This window comes from Lipotes vexillifer, unplaced genomic scaffold, assembly GCF_000442215.2.
Source record: "Lipotes vexillifer unplaced genomic scaffold, Lipotes_vexillifer_v1.1 scaffold670, whole genome shotgun sequence".
Classification (NCBI taxonomy): domain Eukaryota; kingdom Metazoa; phylum Chordata; class Mammalia; order Artiodactyla; family Lipotidae; genus Lipotes; species Lipotes vexillifer.
Window position 1 is genome coordinate 346,128 of NW_006778108.1, and position 7,513 is coordinate 353,640.

A 7,513-nucleotide genomic window follows, 5' to 3' on the forward strand; every position below is an offset into this window, starting at 1 on the left:
TTTCCCTTTGTACTGGCTTTCATCACTTTTGTAGTCTACATTTGTTATTTTTGCGTCCTGAGCATCCATTCCTGTTTCTTTGGGTGATGAAGCATTTCAGCTTGGTAGAAAACTCCTTTTATGCATTTTCTGAAGTTGACCTTCCAACCCTACTCTCTAGAAGGGACGGACATAGATCCGACTGGTCAATCACAGGACTTCATATCCCTGTCCTCAGTGATTGGTTTAGAGAGGCCATGTGACCCAAACTGGACCAATCAGTGTCTTCCCTAAAACCATACATGGTAACTGGGAGAGAGAAATTCACGAGTCACAGTGAACATGTAAACCTGGAGATTTGGGTAGCTTTTCTCCTGGCTCAGTTATGTGAGCCAATAAATGCCCTTTTTAAGCAATTTTAAGTTAGGTTTCTGGGTCTTGAAGCTGAATGGCTCTCTGATTCTCCCAGATTAAAGAATAAAATTCTTAAGATGTCCTGAGTGTCTCATATGACGTCACATGCACCCCACCCCATTACCTCTGCAAACATCTCCTCCTACTGTCCCCCATAGGCTTCACTATTCCAGCCACACTGACCCCCTCAAGTATACCAGCCATGTTCCTCACCTAAAGCTCTAGCCTAGTCCTTCTAGAATTTTCTTCCTCTGGATATACATATGGCTACTTTGCTCACCTCCCTGGAATCTTTTCAAAGCTTCCCCAGTGATGCCTATCATGATCCCCTCTCAAATGCTGTAAAGAGCTCTGGCCCTCCTCACAGGCTCTATTTTCCCCCCTTTCCCATGACATGTACCACTTTCTAATAAACCATATAATCTACTTATTTATTAAACAAAGAACTACTGTAAAGCTCCTCTGGCTCCATGAGGAAAAGACAGGAAAAGATGCTCAACGAGAGCAGGGATTTTTTTTTGTTCACTGAAGAACCCCAAGCACCAAAGCAGTACTTGGCACATAATAGGTGCTCATTAAATATTTGTTGAACAAATGAAGGAATTATGCTCAATACTTTGTTCTGGAAAAACCTTGGCAAATTCCCTGTTATGAGACTGGGGACCACCTGACTGGGTTATTTTTTTCTTTTCTTTTCTTTCTTTTGGGGAAAAATATAGAGAATAGTTGAAATTAAACTGTCGCTCTTAAGCAAGTTAATGGCTCTGCATCCTGTCACAGAAGACAGGTATCAGAACAATGGGAGAGCTAAAAGTGTTTGAAAATTATTGTGAGAACTCTCTTTGGTTCAGAAAGTATGCCCACTCCCTATTTAATGCAAAAAAAGAAGAGGAAGAAGAAATGGCTCTGTTCATTCATCCTGCCTCAAACAAAGCAAGGATTGTGTTTTGATGTCACCATGGTCCATCTTTTTATCCAAGGGTGGGTGATGACAGGGGCCACAGTAGGTGAGACTGGCTAGACTACTCTGAGAAAACAACACTATCTCAATGGTTGAACACAATGAAGGTTGACTTCTCACTTGTAAGCTGGGCAGCTTTTCTACAGGCAGTGACAGGGGCCCCTTGCTTCTTCCACTCTGTGGTGCTGTCACCTTCAGCATGTTTTCTCCAAGGTCACCATGGAACAAGAAGAGGGAGTAGAGACTGTGATGAGCCAAGCGCAAGAGAGCTTGCACAACTGCTGCCCATGTTTCATTGGCCACAAATCAGTCACCTGGCCCCACTCTAACTCCTGGAAAAATGTCGGTTGGCTAAGTAAGTACCCAGCAGGAAAATGAAACGTGTTTGACGATTACCTAGCTTTGCTTCTGCCTTGGAAGCAAAACAACTTCCTCCTTTGAAACATAGCCATGTGCTGCCCTCTGCTTCCACTCCCCAAGAGCAAACAACCACACTGGCTTAGGGAGAGCGTGAGGTCTGGACATTTTAGATGATCAAAGCAATCCCATGTTGGGAAGAGGACTTAACCACGTGGTGGTGAAAAAAATCAGAATGTTGTTCTGCACTGTCTTGGTTAGAAACGTAAGGATGTAACAGAATAAGCCTTTGACTGACCTCTATCACTTGTTCAACTCAAAAGAAGACCCAGTGCAGGGGAAATGTGTATGTGTCTGATTTTTCTAGGTCTGAAAATGCACAGCTTTTGAAATGCAAACATCTTTCCCTGCCTAGAGATAGGGAATTGTTCCAAATGTTAACCTATATTTTCTTTTTTTTTTGTAGATATCCGTTTTTACATCTACATTTTTAACGTGCCTGGAATTTATTTTGGTATTTGTTAGTTGGTAGGAAGTAACTTAACTAACTTTAAAAATATCCCCAGCACCAATTATTAAATACTACATCTGGATCCCATTGTCTTGAGTTTATTTCTTTAAAACACACTTATTTTATGTTTATACAAAAACCTATTTTCTAGGCTACATCCTCCTTTGGGTTCTCTAGTGCCACTTTGTTACTCTTAATGTAGTTTACAATAGGTGCTGATGTCTATTAAGGCAATTTCAATGCCTCCACTGTCTTCATTTTCAAATGTTCTTGGCTATTCCTCATTGTTTAGTGTTCCAGATAAACCTCTAAATAGCTTTGTCACATTTCCCTCCTATAGATGGTCCCCCTTTTTCAGTTCCCCTCTCTCCCAACATCCCCAGAAAAATGGATGAGCCAGCCAGGTTAGTCATCCCACGCTTAGTTCAGACAGTAACGGGAGAGGGCATCTGTTATAAATGCAGCTTCCTGAAATGTTCCAGAGAAGAAGACTCCTGTCCATTGCTGACCTCCTGACAAGGCTGGGCTGTGCTCTGAATAACAATCAGTTTCCAAATATTCTGCTCCGAAGCCTTTTCCTGCCTGCCTTGACATTCAGTCCCCTCCATCTCATCTGAGTCATTGGGTTTCTGCATAGTGAGTTGGGAGGCAAAAGCTAGGTAAATATCACCGTGTCCTGAGTAATCATCACTCATTTTGCAAACAAGTGCTTAAGGGCTCAACCGAGCTGGTGCACAGGACTCTACAGAGTCCAGAGACGCAGGAATACAGCAGTCGGTTACCAAATGCTTCTGCTGCCACTGTCTGGGTCTGAGTTCTTCCTGAAATAAATTGAAACACAATTTCCCAGCTTTTGTTTCCTCTCACTTGACACCGGGTGTTGGCATTATCCAGGCCAAGCAAAACTCAGTAGCAGCCTACCCTGCCAGACATCACAATAGCATCAGAGCTGCTGAGTCCTCTTTAAAGGATCCAGGCCAGCTGCGGGGTAGGGGAGTGGGGGGGGGGAAAGTTTTATTTTTTTCTTTTTTTTCCAAACAGAAAGTATGATAAATATGGAAAGAGTATGATAAATACAGCAAATGTCAACGTTATTCACTGTTCAGATCACTTTGTATACATTCACTCATTTAATCTTGACAACAATGAGACAGACACTGTTATTATCCCCACTTCATAGATAAGCCATCTGAGGCACCAAGAGACAATCTTTTGCACAGAGCTGATGAGCCAGTAAGCAGTAGGGTTTTGATTTGAACACAGGAAGTCTGGAGCCAGAGATTACTCTTCTAACCACTGTGCTAGGAATTTTGAAACTTGAGTGGGCATCAGAATCACCCGGAGGCTTAACAAATCGTGAATTCCTGGACCCCGACCTCAGAGTTTCTCACTCATAAGGTCAGGAGTGGAAAGGCAGGATTTTGCACTTGTATCAACTCCCAGGTGCTGCTGCCCCAGGAATCACGTTTTGAGAACCACCATCCTGCACGACACAGAAGTGATTGGCAGGTGTGTTCCTGGGAAGGCGAGGAAGATTAAACAGACCTGGAGGGTGATTAAGCTATGCAGCTAATTCTCAGTTTCTAAAGTCAGATTATCTGTGTTCTTCTAGTTGCTAAAGCAACCCCAAAGCCGGCATTGCCTGCAAGGTGCCCCCTTCTGCCTATTTATGTTAATTATAGGCAGCTATCGAAATATTGGAGATAATTAAGAACACTGGCTGGAGCATCAAAACACCTAGGTTTAAATCTCAGTCCTGTTGTTTACACGCTGACTTAACCTTTCTAAGCTTCAGTTGTCATATCTAAAAAATAACAATTATTTACCACTTAGGATTTTAGTAAAGGTAAATTTTACACACACACACACACACATTGCCTGGCATACAGAAATAATGGTGGTTATGTATTTTATAAAAAGAGAGTATCTGGTTTCCTTCCTTCCTGAGACACCAGCAGAGAAATCTAACTTTGAGACGCCACTGCAGTAAGATTTTCCAGGGTCACATCAGGTACCCAGACTTTCTTTACAGCTTCTAACTGTGATAAGGATAAAAAAAAAGAAAGTGTGCGTATTTGACAATCTGCTCCCCACTCCTGCTGGAGGCAATTATTGGCTGACTCATCTCAGGGGCCATCTTTCCTTGTGCAGAAGAGACAGGTGAACTGGAAAAATGGAAGATGCCAGAAAGGGAGGCCCAATCTGCACAAGGGGGATCTGGGCAGCTGGTCAAATAAAAGAGAGATGTTAAAATAAATGCACTCAGTGTTATAAATGGAATCTCCTCTCTGTCAAGTTATTTTTTTAAGTTCTTTATCAACTAATTCATTCATTTACTCAACAAATACGTATTGAGCCCCTGCTACATATCGGCCACTTCTCGAGGTTCTGGATAAACAGGGGTGAACAAAACAAGCAAAGATCCTCTCCATGGGGAGCAGGGGAGGGAGATGTGAAGACCATGGGGGCAAAGTGGGCAGGATCAGAGAGTAAAGACCTGAAAGAAATGACGATGCCAGCCGTGTGCACATCTGAAGGAAGAGCATCTATCTGGTAGAGGGAACAGTAAAGGCAAAAGCCGGGAGAACTGCCAGTGTGAGCGAGTGGAAGAGGGCGAGGGAAGAGATGGAGTTGGGGGGAAGGCCAGGTCCCATCACGGATGGCCAGGGAGGAAGATGGGTTGACATTCGCAGGATTTTAAGCAAAGGAGGGACATGATCCAACTTTGAAAGTGGATCTATGTCAACACAGCATGAGGGAGTTGGGCTGATACCAAGTGAAGCCTTTGATTTGGGACCTGCATATAAAGAAGAAAAAGAGAAAAGAGAATAAAGATCAGAGATCCAGGAGAAAGGTCTGGGTAGAGACCAAACTAAAGACAGATCCAGGTCCTGTTGGCCTTTATTCTCTTCTCCAGTCCTTGCCCCCACGGTTTTCTCATGATCCCAAGGGGTGATTTACTGAGTATAATGATCTTGTCAATCTTAGTTGCACATTAGAATCATCCAGGGAGATTTTCAACATGCCTTGCTCAAAACCAAATTAAGGGACATTCTTCCAAATAACTAGCCAGTATGCTTCCAAGGTGTTAACGTCAAGACTAAGATGGAGGAACTATCCCAGATTATAGAACTATAGGACACTAAGAATTCTTTTTTTTTTTTTTTTTTTTTTTTTTTTGGGCCTCTCACTGTTGTGACCTCTCCCGTTGCGGAGCACAGGCTCCGGACGCGCAGGCAGCACAGGTTCCAGATGCCAGATGCGCGCGGCCATGGCTCACAGGCCCAGCTGCTCCGCGGCATGTGGGATCATCCCAGACCGGGGCACGAACCTGTGTCCCCTGCATCAGCAGGCAGACTCTCAACCACTGTGCCACCAGGGAAGGCCTGCATCTTTTTTGAATGTCTAAATGATTTCAAAATAAAATGTGAAAAAATTACCCAGGCCATTGCCCAGGCCACACCCCAGACCAATACGTCAACATCTTGGGGACTGGACACTGGCTACAGTCAATTTTAAAAGCTCTCTAGATGATTCTAAAGTGCAACCTGGTTTGAGAATCACACCTCGGATTTTAAAAGTCTTTAGGGGGCTTTGCCTTAAAGTTTTCTTCTGTCCAAAGGGCACAAAAAGGCCCCTTCCTTCTGAGGTTGTGTCAGCTCCTCCCAGAGCGTCTGTATGCCACCTTAGACTCAAAGGAAACTCTTCGGGGTAGAATCAGAGATAAGGCTGGAATAAGGGGAATGTAATCATGCAGTCACAAGAGAAGCATCCTTTGAGTGTCTGAAGCGAAACTGAGGAGGACCCTGCAGGGCCTTCCCAGGGACAGACCCTGCCATATCCCCTGCCTCTTGTTTGCAGAAAAGTTTTAGCCTTCTAGGCTTTCCCCCAAGTTCCAAAGAGCAAATTCAATCAGAGAAGAGAGAAAATGCAGAAACTATGGAAGACGGTTAAGCAAAATAAAATAATAATAGTTGAGCCATAAAACAAAGTCAGGGACATTTAGCTCCTCCTCAAGGGCTATAGATAATACCCTGAGCCATATCCTTGAGTTGTTTTGCAGATACTAAACTCACCCTCCCCACACACCCAGGTGGAAGAAGGTAACTGCAGGCTGACCACCAGCATGTAGACCCCAAACTGGAAGGGACGAGAAGCCTGCTGATGGAGGTTCCTGAAACACCACCCTGTGACCTCACCGTCAACCAATCAGAGAATTGAGCACAAGCTGATCACACACCCTGTGACCCTCTCTGAAAGCCGTTGGGAAGTTCGGGTCTTTTGAGCATCAGCTGCCCATACTCCTTGCTTGGTTTCTTGCAATAAATACTGTATTTTCCCTCACCACAACCCAGTGTCAATAGATTGGCTTTGCTGTGGATCCAAGTTCAGTTCAGTAACAGAAAGATGTTTCTCTAGAAGAATTTGTGTCTTCCTCCTGGAAGAGATCCACACTAAGAAAGGCAATTACAGTTCCAAAAACCCTCGCTGCCCCTTGGGGAAAGAAAGAAGATCAGGTGGCATCTCAAGGTAATCTCCAACTTCAGACAAGTAGTTACCTCCACTCTCAGCTTTGGGGATGTTCCTTTTTCAAACAATTTATTTTATTGCTACACAGAAGGATGAGCCTTTCCTATGGAAACTGGCAAACACTAAATACCAACCTCTGCCAGCAAACGCAGCTATAAGAAAATGAGGCTTAATCTGCTTAGATTAATAAGGAGGCACCAAAAGGCTGCCCGTGGGCTGGAGGCTGCCAGAGGGAAAATGAAAGACACTGATTAGGAATGTGCCCAGAAAAGCAAAGGGAAAAATCAGAAGGTTAAGCAACATAAAAAGACCTCCAGATTCGGATTCAGTTTTAGAAGCAGCCTCAGAAACAAGGCTCTTGGTTATTTGCATATAAATATGCTGGGGGCAGGGGAACCACGGTACTCAGCTGTGCATCCTAAGTTTCTTATCAAAATCTGTTCCCAAAGCAGCTGCAGAAATCAGCTGCAAACTCCAGCTCTAAAAATGAAAGTCATGTGGCCAAACGGGGGTGGAGGCAAAGGAAGGAGGGAGGCAAGGGCACCGAATGATGCTCCAATTAACCCACGGAGGCCTGCAGCCCATATGCACCACCTGGGAGCCTTTAGACATGGCAATGCCCATGCTACGCCCTAGAGCAACTAAACCAGACTCGCTGGGGATGGGGCCCAGGTTCAGTGTGTTTGGCATTTTCCAGGTGATCTGAATAGAGGACTTGATTGAGTACCAGGTTGGGGCAGGGCGGGGGCGGGGGGGGGACG